We start from the raw sequence: 18,045 nt of genomic DNA, 5'->3' as shown, positions 1-18,045 counted from the left end.
ACCTCATATCAAATCTGCATTTTGTTACTGCACAAGTTACAGATGCATCATTACATGTCGGTCTACAACAATCGATCTCAGCATGCAGCTTTTAATCATCTGTGCTGATTCATCAAGTCCTAAATTGAAGTTTTCAATCACATGCTTGACAATGAACTTAAATAAACTATTGCCACAATTTAGACTGAAAGGCTTCAAATAGATGCCAAACTTAGTTTTATTCTCTACATATACTACAGGAAGGACATTTTCATGGTTTTCTTTTTCAGTCCTTCATGACAACACTGAAGAACCATTATATGTAGTTTGCTGAAAGTAGCAGCGACTGTTATAAAGACAATATAACTGAAAGAAAATGCTATATGTTACAATCACCTTATACAAACCAGCACATTATATTAGCCTGGTCTTTTATCATAGCCACTGTCCTATCACAAAACTTTAAACATTGATTCAGATACATATTAAATTTTAATGGTTTCTTTTTTTGACCAGACTCACCTCTGCACCAGGGTTTTATTAGGCATGGAGGTGTTAGCATAATCCTTATGACAGACACAAAGGAGAAGGAATACTCTGTCTTGCATGAAAATCACAATAAAACACTGAACGTTGACTGCAGAACACTGGTTAACTTTTAGATTTACAATAACATGGACATGTTATTTTATTGAATGGCTTTTGATGTTCAGAGATAACTAAATAAATCCCTTTGTTTGATGTTATTTTCATCTCTCCTTCACAGGTTTATATCCCAGTAAATCCAATCTAACAACAGAATGAATTGCAGCTATTTTAGTCAGTAACGCAGGACAGGGTAAGCTAAAAATAATTATTAAATTACTACATTTTCCTTTTACTACAGAGGTCCATCTCATTTCTTTCCCTATTGGGGTTCAACTTTCGTTCCTATTGAAATGAGTGTGTTAAATAGTGAGACTTAATTTAAAATGTCACACCAAAAGCCAACTCTAACTTTTCACTTGATTTTCTGCTCAACCTCAATCACTCACTTCTCTGGTATTACAGTGAATGGTCAGAGTCAGAAATAATTTACAAATGTCTGGTTATTATTACCATTGAACAATTATTGAAGTGTTACAAATATTACTATTTATTTGCTCCCAGGTATGCTCCATGCGATTTGTCAGATAGGGATAAAAAAAATGACTTAAATATTTAATTTAAATTTTTACATGAAAGGGAGCATACTGTTTTCTTAAGGTATTATAGTTCTATGGGCAGTAATATCCCCACTCAGGCTGCTATTAGCCGAGAAGCTCCAATATCTGGGAAGGGCTTGGAGTAGCAGCAGCACTCTTTTGCACATAAAAGATGGTTCTATTGTACTTCCCCATTTTGTGACATTACAAATGGGGGCTTTCTTAAATGACTTGTTTTAAGCACATAATTCCTAAACCCTATTTGGAGTGTTTATAAAGGCACTAGAAACCCATGTAGCAGCACAAAGGGATGCAAAAGCTGAGTTTTACATTATATGTCTCATTTAAGGGTGTGTGTGTGTGTGTGTGTGTGTGTGTGTGTGTGTGTGTGTGTGTGTGTGTGTGTGTGTGTGTGTGTGTGTGCGTGCGTGTGTGTGTGTGCGTGCGTGCGTGTGTGTGCGTGCATGCATGCTTGCGTGTGTGTGTGTGTGTGTGTGTGTGTGTGTGTTGCTTACAACTTTGTTATGTCAGCTTCTATAAACATAAAGGTCAAGATTTATTCACTTGTGTCAGATTTCTTTCTGGGCATTTGTAGCAATTATGCTACAAATGCAAATTCTAAAACTGATTTATGCTGTAAAAGGAATTGGAGATGTCAATATAAGGAGAAATGTATTTTTCAAGCTTCAGTGCATGTTTTTCTGTCTTATGCTTTAAAAAGCACTTTTGAACTGTTTTCTGTGTGGAGGTTATAAATATTTAATAGCTTATGCGCTGGAAATGTCTTTCGAGAGCACCTCTTTTGAGAAAAATTGAAAGAATGTATTTCCTAATGGACAGATACTGTAAGTTAATCCCTTGAATTTTAAAATTGATGGGGGTATATGAAATGCTGCATGACCTGCTAATCCGCTGCTAATTCCTTTTTTTTTTTTTTTTTTTTTTTTTTTTTTTTTTTTTTTTTTTTTTAACGTGTCCTGTCTGGCTGTGAAGCAAGCAGAATTGATGTCTGAATGCTGGTAACAAGCCTTACAGTTTTACTCTCAGGTGGAGCATCAGAGCATCTGCTTTTAATGTCTCAGGTGGAGCATCAAAGAGTCTGCTTTTAATGTCGCACCTGATATTTAAAACTTTATTGTTATTGTTTTTGAATGCTTTGTAATTTCGACCAGACACGGAGACAGAGGTGAAAGAGAAAGGAAAAGAGAAAAGGTGGGGAGAGAGGGGGTTAGGTGGGGGGGGGATTCAACAAAAATAAACAATAATGAACAAGAGTCTGCTTCTAGACCTGCAAAATGAGACGAGAAAAAAGCAAAACATAACAAAAAAATGGGACACAACACCAATATAACAAAATCAAGCTATCACTGCATCAACTTGATGAAGAAATATATAATCAATCATTGTTTAACTAAACAGTCACACGATAATATACCACAGTGCATTGAGTGCCCACCATAGTCTTAAGACATGTGTTGAACGTGCCCAAGCCCATACTTATGAGAGCACCATGTGAGCACCTGTGTGTGTACATGCGCTTGTTTATGTAAGGTTTATCTATAGGAGCGTCCAATAGAGAGTGTGAGGGACCACAGATCTGCCCCCCAAAGACGCGTAGGAGACGGGGGGGGGAGCTCCAAGTCCCAGAGATCCAGGCGCTGCCCCAGAACACAGGAACCCCAAGGAGCCCGCAACCAGAAAGGCCCCCGCCCCCCTCGAGAGGCACAGAGGATCGCCCCGGGAGGCCACAACCAGCAGCCGGCAGAGCCCCGGGAGATATCAGCGGCAAGTCCTCAGGCCTGCCCGCAGCCTCCCACCCCCTAGCCGGCCGAGTCCGGGACCCAGCGACCCGGGACCCAAGGGCGACCACCCCCGCCGGGGACCCAGCAGAGCCCAGGGACCCAGACCCCCCCAGGCCGCCACCGGGATTGATCAGGCAGATGCCAAAAATCTTAAACTCCCTGACCCGGGAGCCACGAACACTCAGGCAGACCAAGGCATCACACCCACACCAGGTGTGACAGGGGGGAGGGGAGACGAAGATCTATATCATCAAAGGAGGTCCCAGGAGAAGGGAGGAGTCAAAGGCCCCACCTGACATATACAGTCATACACAAACACAGTCACACACTCCCTCCCTCATGCTCACACATGCACATACAACCAAAGACTTACAAAAATACACGCCGGACACCCATTCATGCTCCCCATACACACCCTATTCACTCTGGTCCCGGTAATGCTGCACATGGGGTACAACCACCACCGGTTACCAGAGTTTGACCCTTTCTGCTGGGGTGCTGATGAGCAGGCTCCCCCGCCCACCGCCGAGCACAGCAACCCACCACCCCAGACCCCAACCAGACGGCCAGATCTCCCTCCTAGTCTCCAGCCCCAGGCAGCCAAGCAACAACAGAGGTGTGCTAAGACCCCCTGGTCTCCCTCCACCTGCTCCAACATAGTGTTGTGTGTTAATGAGGTGTATTCTATTGCTGTGGTGAGCGGGCAGTGCGGGCATTTTCTGGCCTATGCCAGCTGATGCCACTGCACCACCCTACTTGCACCCACAGCCCTTGGTGTCTAAATGCAGTTTAAAATTCGAAGTGGGCACCGGCACTCGGGAGGAGGCTGAGAACTCCCCCTGCCAAGTGCCGTTGAATGTGCTCACTCCCAAGGCCCTAAGTGTATGTTTGCGTGGAATGTCGTCGGTGGAAGTGCATAAGGTGCAAATAAAATTGGGGGGCAGGAAGCCACAGGAATGCGGAAATGGGGTCCATACCCGCACTCCTCGACTTGTCCACCCCCCAAGGTCCTATGTGCATGTTTGTGTGATGATGTGAGGGAGCAGGAGGAGAGAAATAAACGGGGATGGGGAGGAATGGCTGGTAGGGCTTAGCCCTCCAGGGAGCCAGCTCCCCCACTGACCCCAATAGGCACCTCCGTTGTCATACCGCCGCCCAGGGCATGGAGACCCCAGCCCATCCTGCCAGGGCCCAAAGCAGCAGCATCACAGAGCCCCACAGAGCCCGAGGGAGCCGACCCAGCCCCACCCCAGCAGAATATCTATGCCCATCCCTGCATTTGCACAACTTCCAGAATATATAAGACATAAGACATCCAGGTAAGGTTGGGTCCTCCCCCTCCTGGACCTCCCCCTCCCCTGTGATGGGACAACAGAGGAGCCAGGGCCTGCCCTACGCCCCTGAACCCGGGCCAGGTACTTCTGCGTATTCCTGCCTTCTTCCCGGCAGCGTACATGTAGGGACCCGACCCCCAAGGCCCAGCCCAGATCCCCACACGGGGCCGGCCACCCCAACACCCCGAGCCCCCAGGCCCCCACCCAGACCCACCCAGGGGCAATGCAGCCGCCAGGCAGTGACCCATGGCCGCCGCCAAGACCTCCAAGGGGCTCCACTCACAACCGCCAGCAGTACACCCCCCGAGGCAACCCAAGCACCTCCAGAGGGGGGGAACGGCCCCCCAGTGCCAGACATCCCCAGTGAACCCATCCCCAGGGAACATCCAGATACTCCAAACTCAGACCCTCCACCCCCCCACCCACATCATCCCGCAGGACATCATCAACGGCCCCCCATCACCGCCATGTGATGGAACCGATCAAAGGAGCCCAGAGAGATTTATTTGAAGTGGAAGCAGAGGCTAAATCAAGTGCAATATGATCTAACAAAAGATTTCTATACTGGTTAATGCAGAGATTTTCTCTATTTTTCCAATTCAAGAGGATAGTTTTCTTAGCGATGCATATGGCAGTCAGAACCACGTGAACCAAAGATTTTTCAATCGGGACATCATCCAGGTTTCCCAGTAAACAAAGAGAGGGGGTGATTGGGATATGACATTTCAGAGACTTTGACAGGTCTTCACATACTCTACCCCAAAATTCCTGGACAGGTGGACAGGACCACAGTGCATGAACGTAATTGTCAGGAATGTTGTTTGTGCAGTGTGTACAGATGTCAGACGACACAAACCCCATCTTGAACATCCGATGACCTGTATAGTGTACTCTGTGTAGAACTTTGTACTGAATTAATTGTAAATTGGGGTGTCTGATCATTTTAAAAGTTTTTAAACAAGTTTGGGACCAGAAGTTCTGGTCAAAGCTGACTGATAGATCCACCTCCCATTTTTCAATAGGGATTGCTATTCTATCGTCTATTTTGGACAGTGTCTTATATACTTTAGACAGTAGTTTAGGGGGTTTGAGATTGCAGAAGTCTAAAACCCTTGGCGGGGTTTGTAATTCTATTTTATTGAGCTTAAATTTTTGTTTGACTACAGATTTGATTTGGTGGTATTCTAAAAAGCTATTCTTTTCTATTCCAAATTGGGAGACTATTCTATTAAATGGGATGAAGTCCAATCCTTCATATATGTTTTCCAGGTATAGGATTCCTTTATTTTTCCAGTCCAGAAGGTTCATCATTTTATTATTTTGCAAAATATCAGGATTATTCCAGATAGGTGTGCGTCTGCATGGTACTAGTGAAGACTCTGTCATTTTAAGATACTCCCACCATGCTGTCAGAGAAGTGCTGATACTAATACTTTTGAAGCCTTCATGTTTTCTTACGCTTGAGCTAATAAATGGTAAGTCTGAAAGCTCTATCGTATTGCAAAGTGTCTGTTCTATATCTAACCAGGACTCGTCTAATGGGTTATCTTGCAACCATCTTGGTATATATTGCAGCCTGTTGGCTAAAAAATAATAATAAAAGTTGGGTAGATCCAGTCCTCCTCTGTCTTTGCTCTTCTGAAGCGTTTTTAAGCTAATTCGTGGAGGTTTATCCTGCCAGAGGAATTTGGTAATTGAGGAGTCCAGAGATCTAAACCAGTCAGCTGGTGGTTTGTTTGGGATCATTGAAAATAAGTAATTTATTCTGGGTAAGACCATCATTTTAATTGTAGCAACTCTTCCCATCAGTGATATTGGTAAGGATTTCCAAAGAATGTATTTCCTAATGGACAGATACTGTAAGTTAATCCCTTGAATTTTAAAATTGATGGGGGTATATGAAATGCTGCATGACCTGCTAATCCGCTGCTAATTCCAGAACTGCACTGCTCTGGGTGGCTGCATGTTGGAGTAGCTCTGTTGACTATACAGTGGGGCAAAAAAGTATTTAGTCAGCCACCGATTGTGCAAGTTTTCCCACTTAAAATGATGACAGAGGTCAGTAATTTTCATCATAGGTACACTTCAACTGTGAGAGACAGAATGTGAAAAAAAAAATTCATGAATTCACATGGCAGGATTTTTAAAGAATTTATTTGTAAATCAGGGTGGAAAATAAGTATTTGGTCACTTGAAACAAGGAAAATCTCTGGCTCTCACAGACCTGTAACGTTTTCTTTAAGAAGCTTTTCTGTCCTCCACTCGTTACATGTATTAATGGCACCTGTTTGAACTCATTATCTGTATAAAAAACACCTGTTCACAGCCTCAAACAGTCAGACTCCAAACTCCACTATGGCCAAGAACAAAGAGCTTTCGAAGGACACCAGGAAAAGAATGTAGACCTGTCATCATTTTAAGTGGGAGAACTTGCACAATCGGTGGCTGACTAAATACTTTTTTGCCCCACTGTATGTAAGTTTAGCCTTTTCTTGGAGATTTTTTTATTATAGTTTCTCAAGAAAAACTGTATTTTTTTTTTTTTTTTTTGGACATTTTACTTTTCTGTTTCTGGTGCTGTGAAGCTTGGAGGATTTTTACTGCTATTTTTTCACTTTTTTCACTTGTAGGTTTAGTGCAGTTCACTGCATTCTAAGAGACATCAGACCGGCCACCCGGACTTCCTTTTTAAGCAAAGAACCAACAAGCTGGATAAAATCTGTTGCACTTTACCTACCAAGCAACGGTTCCTTTCAGAATAAAGGCTGAACTCAATGACCCTCAGGGTCCATCTGACGCTGTCAACCCACTGTCGCTTTTTACCTGGAGACACGCCAAAGACTAGTCTGTTGTACTGCTGGCCCTGTTTCATTGGCTCTGGTACCGAAAGGGGGGTCCGAGGACCTGGCATTCTGGATCTGTACAGAGGTCTCATCCTGAAGGGTATGTGTGGAGCGACAAAATGGTGTCTCATGTGTTTATGAAACTCCGATCATAGCTTAAGAGCAAAACATCACTTCCCACTCAGACTTGCTTCTCCGGATACGAGAGTTCTGGTGACAACATCACTCACACATACACCATCCATCTCACGTCTCATTCACACCTTAGTTACACCATACACTTAGAGTTTAGAGTTAGTCTTGTTTAAAATAGTTTAGAAATAAATCTTCTTAAATGTTTTAAAGGTGACTCTCTCTTCTCTTGTCTCTCAGTTAATACAAAGTGGTTACATAATCCCTGCAATAAAAAGTTCCAATCTTCTGGTTGAAATTACCCAAACATCCATAAAATTGATTTCATATTTTCTATGGAATCTCGTGTCTTATGGTTCATTAAATAAATGTAAATTAAATCATTTCATAATGGCAGCAGACTGCACTTCTTGAGGACGCTTAGGTTCTTCAATGTCTGTAGCAAGATGCTGCAGATCTTCTACAAGTCTGTTGTTGAGAGTGTAATCTCTTCAGCCATCGTCTGTTGGGGTAGCAGCATCAGAAGCAGGGATCTGAAAAGGTTCAACAGCCTAATAAAAAAGGCTGGTTCTGTTCTGGGGACGACTGTGGAACCACTGGAGGAGATAATGCAAAGAAGGATTCTCCAGAGAATCAAGAAAATTATGGACAACCCCGAGCATTCTCTTCACAAGACTGTCCGACAACGGAAGAGTGTCTTCAGTCAGAGGCTTCTTCAGTTTTGCTGCAACACTGACACATTGTGATATACAATAACTCTTTGATGACTTGATTATTATTATTCTGAGCTACTACAGCAATCAATTTCCTTCTGGGATTAATAAAGTATTTTTGAATTGAATTGAATTAAGAAAGGTTGGAGCTGTTGGAATCTGCTCACTCAGACTTGACATTAGCTTATCGATCCTGCGGGACAAAAATTCTATTTTTCTGAGTCAAGATTGTTCAGGACGCATTTACAATACACTTCCAAATGGCCAAAATCTTTTAACTTGTGATTTCTACATTAGAATATAATAAAGCCAGTCAAAAAGAATGGCACATGAATAAATGAAAAATTAATGCAAATAATAAGTAATACAAACTTTGACAGTACCGACACTCTGTTTTTTCAAAACCTCAAAAAAATGTACAAAGACATTTTTGTCAGTTAATGTCTAATGTGCATTTTAAAGATTTATATGCTGCACCAGTGAGCGTCTAGGAGCATGGCATTTCTATGCTATTTCATTAGATATGGCATTTATCTAAGATTAATGAGTTGCTACCCCCTTTGGTCTGTACAAGCTGCCTTCAGTCTGTTTCTTGAGTAAAAACAGTCCTCGGTTTTAAAGTGCACATCATTTTGTCATTAATAGTTTCCTTGTCTAATATATCTCATTAGTTGCTCATTTGCCTTTTATATTAAAATTCAGATCAGCATGTGGAATTGTGCATGCGGGATAATTCCCTCACTGTTGGGTAATGCTATTGTTCCTGTTATAACTTCTCCAGCAGCCTTTAGAAGAATTTAATTTAGTTAAAACACAAATTAAGAATATGCTAACATTTTTATTTCACCAAGCAGTGAGTGAATTAGTCATGTGTTGGATTTTTTTCTGCCTACAGCAGAAGACAGATTTTTGCTGATTGCAGAGAATAAATCATCGGCTTCATTGCTATTTTACGTGCTGCTGTCACTGTCTGCCATAAAGGTGTCAAGTTGTGAAGTGTTCGCAATATACCATATGCAGCACATGCAAATGTTTGCACACGCTTTCTATTCAGCATGTTTGTGCATGTTCCACCTACTAATAGTTCCCATCAACTTCAGAGTCTCCACTGATGGACGACACGATGGAAAACCATCTGAGTTAGTACACATCCAGCATCATTTATGACCAATGGAGTCTGAACAAATCAGTGCCAGTCTTTTAAACTAATTTAGCAGCAGTAAGGTATTTAAGCTTTGTAGTTATGGCCAATTACCTTTGAAAATGGAAAGGATTTCATTTTCCTCTTTAATTCACATTCTATCATCTGACATTAGCGTTGTTGGATAATTACACTGAAGTGCTCAGATGAACAATGCAAAGAACGACTATTTCAAGCCTGTCACATGAGTAAAAAATGACTCTTTGAAGAGATTAACTACAGATTGGTGTTTCGTCTACATTCAGCCTGGGATGAATATTCACTAGCTACTTTATTAGATATAACATGCTAGAACTAAGCTACACCCTCATTTGTCTTACGAACTACCTTGACTATTTGTGTCAAAGATTGAAGAGTGTTCATATGATATGAAGCATTTCAACACATTTGTTACGTATTTGTCCATTGCACGTCCATGATATTAATCTCTTGTTCTGCCACGTCCCAGAGATTTTTAGACTAAATTGAAAGCCCCTGTGGAGGCAGGTAGGAAGCCAGTAAACTCACTGTCTTGTTCAATAAACCAGGTTGAGGTGATTTGAGCTTATTGGTCTGATGCTTTTTCCTGCTGGAAGTAGTTATCATAATCAAAACCATCCAGATGGACAACCAAATCATTCTGAATTGGTACTACAAGGGAACAAATTGTGCTCCAAAAGATACTCCCCACACCATTACACTACCAACACCATGCTGAATGCTGAACCATCAATAGAAAGCAGAATCAATTCATGATTTAATGTGGTTTTCACCAAATTCTGACTCAACTATCTGAATGTTCCAGCTGAATTCAAGAGTCATAAGACTCAAAGAGGCTTTTATAAGATCGAATTGTCCAGTTTTAGTCTGCCGGTAAAAGAAGAGTGGCCCCTGGTATGGTCCTCTGCAGCTGTAGCTCATCTGCTTCAAGGTTCAACGTGTTTTGTGTTCAGACATGCTTTTCTGCAGTCCTTGGTTTTTAACTAGTGGTTATCAAAGCTACTTTTGTTTTTTTATCACGCTGGTCCAGTCTTTCTATACTGCTTTGATGTCTGACATGATTCCTCTGTCTTGCACCTGTCAAGAACCTCACAGCAGGGTTCTGGGCTAGTTGGAGCTGTGCCACTGCGCCCAGGCCAAGTCCAACATACACAGCATTACAGTAGCCAGTACAGGACAGGACCATAGTTTGCAAAACAGTTTCCAGAGATGGAAAAAAGAGAACTGCACAACCACATTGTCCACAACATTGCTGCTTACTGGATATAGTTGACATTTTTAAATATATCAGCAGTTTCTGAAATATACTCAACAGACAGTCTGACACTTACAACCATGTCACTTTTAAAGTACTTTTCTTAAATTTGCATTGTTTGGTTCTTTGAACACAGAGAAAAAAAATAGTTGTTTTGCTAACATTTCAGCTAATTACCACAGGCATCCTCAGAGCTGTGCCGATGTTGGTGGCGTCATTTCCTTCTCCGCATATCTGTGCTGGTAAACAAGATAAAGAACAACTCTGTTTCCTGTGTTTTAAAAGAAACAAGCAATACAAGTTGACAAAGTACACATAATGAATATACAGAAGACCTTTTCTTAAATGCTTTCTTGGTGGTGTGTTGTAATTACAAAATCAATACAGGAAATGTCAAGAAAACAAATTCTGCATGAGCAGGTAGCCCAGTGATGACGCTGAATGGTTTCAGGTAGGTGACAAAAAACAAATTAGCAGGAGTGGAGCTTCACAGCATCGGTAGAGGGTTAAAGGAACTGTTGGTTGAGTGGTTGCATTTTTAACTAACTTTCTGTAGGAATATAGGCAGAGTCTCCTAAAGCTGCTCTTTGAGACAATTTTGTTGAGGAAAAAAATCTCAAGTGGAAATGCACATTTCTTTGTTTTCTTTGAGACCAATTACAATGACTGATGACAATCGAATCTGGGGCTCGGATTTCGACAGAGCTTAAGAAGCAATTAAGGGTGCACCAAAGTAAAGAGCAGTTTGACAAGCATTCCAACAGACAGCACGGGGATTTACACGAGCCACTTGCTTAGTTCAATGTGAAATTGACTTTCAGGAAGTCTAGGATTTGAGTAGTTTTATTTAACTTTTAGTCAATGCACATTTCAAAGATCTATATCTTTTAATCTGACTTTTAAACAACTGGTGAAAAAACACTTTTAAAACATTGGATTTCTATGAGAGATTTAAGGAACTGGGACAACACATTTTGTGTCATATATGTGGACACACTAACTTATGTCACTTCTCTTTGCATGGTATAATAAAATAATTAAAATATGAGTCACTTTATTTTATTAGAGTGTACTTTGTTTTAGGTTTAAATTGATTGCAAGTTTAAAAACAGATTTTAGAGTTTCCAACCACTTAAGACAGTTTTACAGCTGTCTTGTACAAACCCAAATAAAAAACAATTTGTCATGGGAAGTTTAAAGGGAGAGAGGTTAACACCAATCTGAAAGGGAAAAACATTGCTAGAAGTGTGATCACCAACAAATCACCTTGAAGTTGGTTGAAGCATGGTGATGGCAGTACCATGGTGTGGCAATACTTCTCATAGCCAGTGACATAGAGCTGGTTCTGCTTTGAGGAATTGCCACCAAAGATCTTAGAGATTCAGTTTCAATGTTTGATGAGATGGAAGTTTCCAGTACATTTATCACCCATACATTACTACCACACTGTTAAAATAATTAGTTACCTAGTAAAGTTAGTGTGATACTACTTTTATAACCCAGTTGCATTCAATATCTACAACAGATATAACTGAGATTTTTTAACTGAATTATTCTTACTATCTAGAATAAAAATTTCAGATATATGAAATGTTTATTCAGTAAGAATGTTTTTATGGATATTTTGAATGTTAATTTCTACTAGCAACAATAGAATTATAGATATCTGGAGTAACAACAAAGCTGTTGATGTCTTTATTTGCAGTTTTGACTCACAAGAATACAATTAGTACTCGGATAAATAAAAGCATTGCTATATAAAAAAAGAATTTCAAAAGGTCTGATTGTTGATTAAATATAAAAATGGCTTACCATAATTGGTTCAACCCCCTCAGAGTTGTCATGACTGTAAATTATATCTATTAAACCTAAAATGTTGAATCAGACTGTAAACATGTTTACTTTTGCTGAAGTTGGAATTTTTGACATGGGAGTCAATGGGAATTTGCTCCTTTCTGGGTCCAGCCCCTAGTGGATGAAGGGGGGTGTAGTGTAGTTAATCTACATAACTAGAATTTAACGCTGTGTTACTCAGCTTTGTTAGATTTTGAGAAAGATCAAACGACTTTGGCAAATGAAACACGGATATTTAAATTATTTATAGAAGTTTATATACCAACTGGCTTGGTCTATATTTAATCCAAGAGATTAATATTTAATTTAAGATACTTAATAGCAAAAGTTTATTTATTAATTCAGAAGATTTAAAGAAATCTTTGCTCGTTCAATGACCAAATATACACCATTCTGTGTTTTATTTCAAAGAAGAGTCAGGTTTAAAAAGTTAAGAAATTATTACTAACAATTTAAAAATGACGATTTAAAAGACAATTCATAAATGATAATTTACAAAAGCTTTGATATTAAAAACTTGATATTAAAGCAAACTGTGTCTGGGTGAAAACTAAAATGAAATGTGTGTGTGTTTGGATGTGTGAATGGAAGGTCTCAGAAGGTTTCTATCAGAGAGAGAAAACGCGTTCTGGGTGAAAGAGTTGGGTTGCAGCTAAGCTACATTATTTCTTATTAAGACAGGCATACAGACGCAATCTGTGTTCTACCTCACCATTCAGACGACCCTCTGTTTGGATCCGGAGGTCAAGGGACGATGTTGATTAGCCTCGGGGTACTAGGTCCGGTAGAGGAGACCAGTGGTACAGACTCTCTGGTCCTAGAGTTGCCATAGGCACACAGGTGGATGGTTTGGCATCTTAAACTAACTCTGAAGGAGTTTTGCGTCAGCTTGTTGCAGATGGCGTTTCTTGTTGAAGCAATTCTATCAGCGTGACAGAAAAGCTTTTAGTAGAGGCTTCGAGCGGCCGACCCGATACTCTGGAACTCTCGTCGACACAGAGAGATTTTGGTGAGCTCAAGAACTGAACTTGAACTGAGGAGTTTAGGTTTTAACATACCTCAGAGCACGCCCTCTCAGAGATAGAAAGCTTTGTTGTTATGGTACAAAGACATATGAGTGCAGTTACCTTTAACCTGATTTCAGTGTCCTGCATGGTGTGTAAAAGTGAACATGACCTTCTTGTCACTGATCAAACATTACTGATGATCATAAATAATAATTATCATTAACCAAAGAATAATAATTCATTTCAGTAATTAAATACATTTATAATGAACCATGATGATTATTTATTAACCTTGTAATAAGACAGTGAAGAGTTTATTAAAAATGATTCTTTTAAATCTTGAAGTGTCCTTCATCTTGTGGATGGAACAGCAGTCAGATAAAGGCAGTCAGATTAAAGATGGTTTACAGCAGACTTTGTGTCTCCTGTGATGGATAATCTGTAAATAGAAGTACAGCCAGGATGACCGCTTGACCCAGCTGAGGAAGTGTGACCTTTGGGTCACAAATGAGGCCATTCATGTCGCTACGGGAATTAAAATTTTTGTCACATCTGAGTTGGCTTCACTTTTGGCCAGCAGGTGTTTTCCTATTGGCTCAGTAGAAACCAAACAAAAATGTTTTGGATTCATTTTAAATCCAGACTTTTTATGTCCCTTATTACTGGACGGTAAATTCAATCAAAAACACCAATATGTAATCAACAAGCTCTAATATTTGTTTAAAACCACTTTTAATGTTAGGATAAAACCATCCATGTGTTTATGTTCTTGCCAGCACTTTATCTATGCCCTAACTTGCTTTATTGTGTGCACGTGTGCACTCATTCGTGTGTGTGGTCCTTTTAAAACTTCTAGTTCTAGCTTTTCCTTCACTCATCATGTCCTTTTGAGTTACTAAGACTTTCACAAAGGCAGGAATACCTTTTGAATTCCAATGCGTTTTGTCAGAGGGCAGGAAAGATTGATGAAAGTTGGAAATGCTATCCAAAATGCTTCTCAATGTAGTTTTCTAAGGTTTTATAAGATTAGCGCATCACTCATATGTAATGAAATCATCTGTCAGGAAGAATGGAATGATTTGTCCAAATTTGGGCAGGGAAAGATGACCATAAATTTATTTTGGATCATTTGAGAAGTCTTGCAGGACATAAATTTTTAGGCAAATATTTGTTTTTGCTTTTTTATTTCTAAACCCTAAAACGCAGAAGATTTTTGGTTGTTGCAATAATTTGTATATTGTAAATGTATGAGAAGGGGTGACTAAATTGTTGCTCATAGAAGTTTCACAACCCCATATATCCTCTCATGCATCCTGCTCTTTCTGTAAACGCATTTCAAGGCTTGTGTCCTTTCTTCCTCCATAAATCTGAAGACGGAAGTGTTGCTGTGCATTGGCCTAGTGTGCACAAACCACCGTGTAATTGAACAACACTGATATTTTATCCTTTTGGGAGGAACAAATGCTCCAAGCTCTCTGGGTCTCTATGGCACTGGTTAAATTATGCATCCCCAAAGAAAATTCAGAGTTGCACATTCTGGTTTGGCAGTTGTTGTTCAATTTAAATATTCTTTTCTTTTTTATTCATGTTTTTCCCTTTTGGCCATCATTGTCCTCCTCCTCATTGTTTATTTTCAAATGTGTTCTAATCGTATTCTCTTGTTGCCTTTTTTGAAGACTTTAAAAAGTGGGTTGGCATCAGTAGTTTCATTATGTTTTTGTGTGGTTTTTGACAAAATGTTTTATTTGTTTTATTGCCTACTAGTGTATATGTGCAAGCACATGATGCAAATGATTGATTTATGTAGGTCGAATGCATGCAACTGGGTGGGGGTGTGGGGTGGGGGGGCAGTTTTTTTATTTTTACCTGTTTATTTATTTTTGGGTGTGAAAAAAAGTTTGTATGAGAAGAAATGAAGCATCGCAGTGAATAGTTTAAAAGAATTAGTGAATGCTAGCACTATAACCACCTCCCACTGTGCATTGGCCTACTTGTGGAGTACATAGTGTCTAGTATGCAGTGTTTAAGGGATACTTGCAACTTTTCACTTTTTTAAAATCAACTTTTTGATTGCTTAAATTACCTAGGGTTAATGCAATGCCACTCGGACCCCACTGCCCTCTGTGGCCAGAATTTTGCAATTTCGGAGTGGCCAGGCTGCTGGTGGAGGGAGCTGTGGAGTGGAGTAGAGCTGAGCAAAGCTGCAGTCAGCTTCCAGCGCATTTCCTGCATGTTTTAGATCGTGAATGCAGCTGATTTCTTTTATTTAGTCATGAACCACTCCTGTAGACACCAATGAAGGCTGGGGAGACATTTCAGCAGTTACATTAAGGTGTTAAAAAGACAAAAGCACAGCGAGGATATGTTTCACTTTTGCTTTGACCACAGAAAATTAATAAAGCAAGCAAAACTGCTAAGTGTACCTATAAGTTTGAGTAGTACTTGTAAGTCGGAGAGGGTTGAAAACTAAAAACAAAAGTTATTAGTTTATTGTCCTCAAAATGACCTCAGACATGAATTACAGATGAGTGTGTTGTTCTAATCTTCCATAAACCTGCCAGTTATCTTCATACAGATCTGCCAAAGACAGGACCATGACCCAAAGTTCTGAGCAAAGATTCCTTAACAAAACATGTTTTGTTCTTTTTTTTTTTTGATAAACAAGCCAGTCTAAGAAGCAAATACAAACAAAACTGTAAAAAAAAAGAAAATGAAAAAAAAGATTTAAAAAAAGAATCATTAAAACTCAAATGGCTTCCTGAATTCTCATTGGTAAATATGCTTAATTAAGTGTTGTTTCATTCAAGCATCCTAAATGGTAAACATAATCTAAAGCACATCATATTCATCAGTCAGAAATGCCTTCAGTTTGATAAAATTGTAAAATACAATAACCTGGTAATAAAATGTCCCCACACGGAGCATTCGAGAGGACAACGTATATAACATTTGCAAACATACAGACCCATGAATAAAGGTAACAGAGTACAAACACTGTTGTGCACCCTTAGATGGAAATGAGAGCAGGTGTAAAAGCCAACAGCCTCATCTTGAATGACCATTTAAAGAGTTATAAATAGGCCTTTCCTGATACATAATGTCCAATCAACAATATAAAATCCTGCTCCAAGGAGGAAAAGGAATCTAAATTAAATTACATTGCTGTTCACAGGGGTGGAAGCCCTATAGAATGTGTTAAAATCTACAATCAGGAAAAAAATGGAAGGTGGCTGAGTGCCACCCTGCTATTTCATAAACGTGGCTTGGGGAAATGAAAACTTCCTAAAATGATGGTTTAAAAAAAGAAGGAAGATATTCAAGTAGATGCAGAGAAGAGGATGACTGTTAAGCAGTGTTGGGAACGTTACTTTAAAAAAGTAATTAGTTATAGTTACTGATTACTTTGTCAAAAAAGTAACTCAGTTACTAACTGAGTTACAAGATCATAAAAGTAACTAATTACCAACAAAAGTAACTACTTAGTTACTTTTTTCATTAAAGAATGCAAGAATTACTACAATAGTAAAATATAAATGACTAATGACTGAACATAATAAAATGTATGTCCAAATGTTTTATATAAACCTGAATAATTTAAACAAATACGCACTTAACAGGAGGAACTACTAATAGGAACATTACACTAATCTAGACTATTAAAAGGTCTCTGTGTGATATTTAACAAAAACCCAATCAGCTAAAATTTAAAATTGCAAATAGAAACACCTGTAAAGGTTCCCGAGCCTTTAAATCTCAGTCTAGTTAAATTACAGAAAAAAATGTAATTTTGCACAGTATTCTAATTTTTCCAGCTTCACATAATTGTGTGTTTTTAGTAGCATTTCTGTTGCTGCTAATCTAGTATCGGTTAAATAAATAAATAAGTATCCTTTAAAATGACACTAGAAGAGGCACAGATCTGATGGAGGACTTACATTTACTAACTTGGGTCAGACCCAAACACAGAAGAGCTGAAGCTGGGTGGTAAACACACACAGGTAGTTCTAGTAACACCTGAGCTCCATGACGTCTGAGACTGATGCATCAGTGTTACAGCGGGACTAAAGACATGATCAGAAACAGGTTACAGCTGGATGATCTAGGAAGGTAGAAGATCAGGACGTCTGAGCGGTGAACAGGTGAGCGGACCTTCGGGACGTCCCGCTGTCACGCTAAGGGCACGGCTGCAGACCCGCAGATTCGCTGCTGCAGCAGCGAATCTGCGGGTCTGCAGCCGTAGATATTCATCACGTCTTCCTCGTTCTTCACGGGCCGTGACCCACTTGGATGAAAACATCTGCCTCTTTAGCTCCTGATCAGCTGATGATGACAGCTTCAACACACCGCGCTGCTTAACGCACGCATTTTCTTATCAGTAACAGAAACGATGTTTTGATAAAATAAGACGTAATTAATTAGTTTGCTCGTTACAGAAAGAAATATTTTTTATTAACGCGGTTATTTTAAACTGAGTTATTCCCGTTGTGTCTACAGCAGCAGCGACTGAGACAGTAAGGGTCTCCGCCCACCCGGCCAATCATCATCGTGTTTGTAAGTGCGTTACCGACACCTCTCTCTCCCTGGCTGCAGTTGAAGTGTGGCGGTCGGAAAGCCTCACACTGCTGCTCAACGTTCTACAAGCACATAGTAACGCACAACCTTCCGTCCCCAGTAACGGTAACGGCGTTGCAACGGCGGGAAAAGTAATTACTTAGATTATTCCGTTACCTATAAAAGAACGCCGTTAGAAATGCCGTTATAC

The sequence above is a fragment of the Nothobranchius furzeri genome, chromosome 10, assembly GCF_043380555.1.
Source record: "Nothobranchius furzeri strain GRZ-AD chromosome 10, NfurGRZ-RIMD1, whole genome shotgun sequence".
Taxonomy (NCBI): Eukaryota; Metazoa; Chordata; class Actinopteri; order Cyprinodontiformes; family Nothobranchiidae; genus Nothobranchius; species Nothobranchius furzeri.
This window is presented reverse-complemented; position numbering follows the sequence as displayed.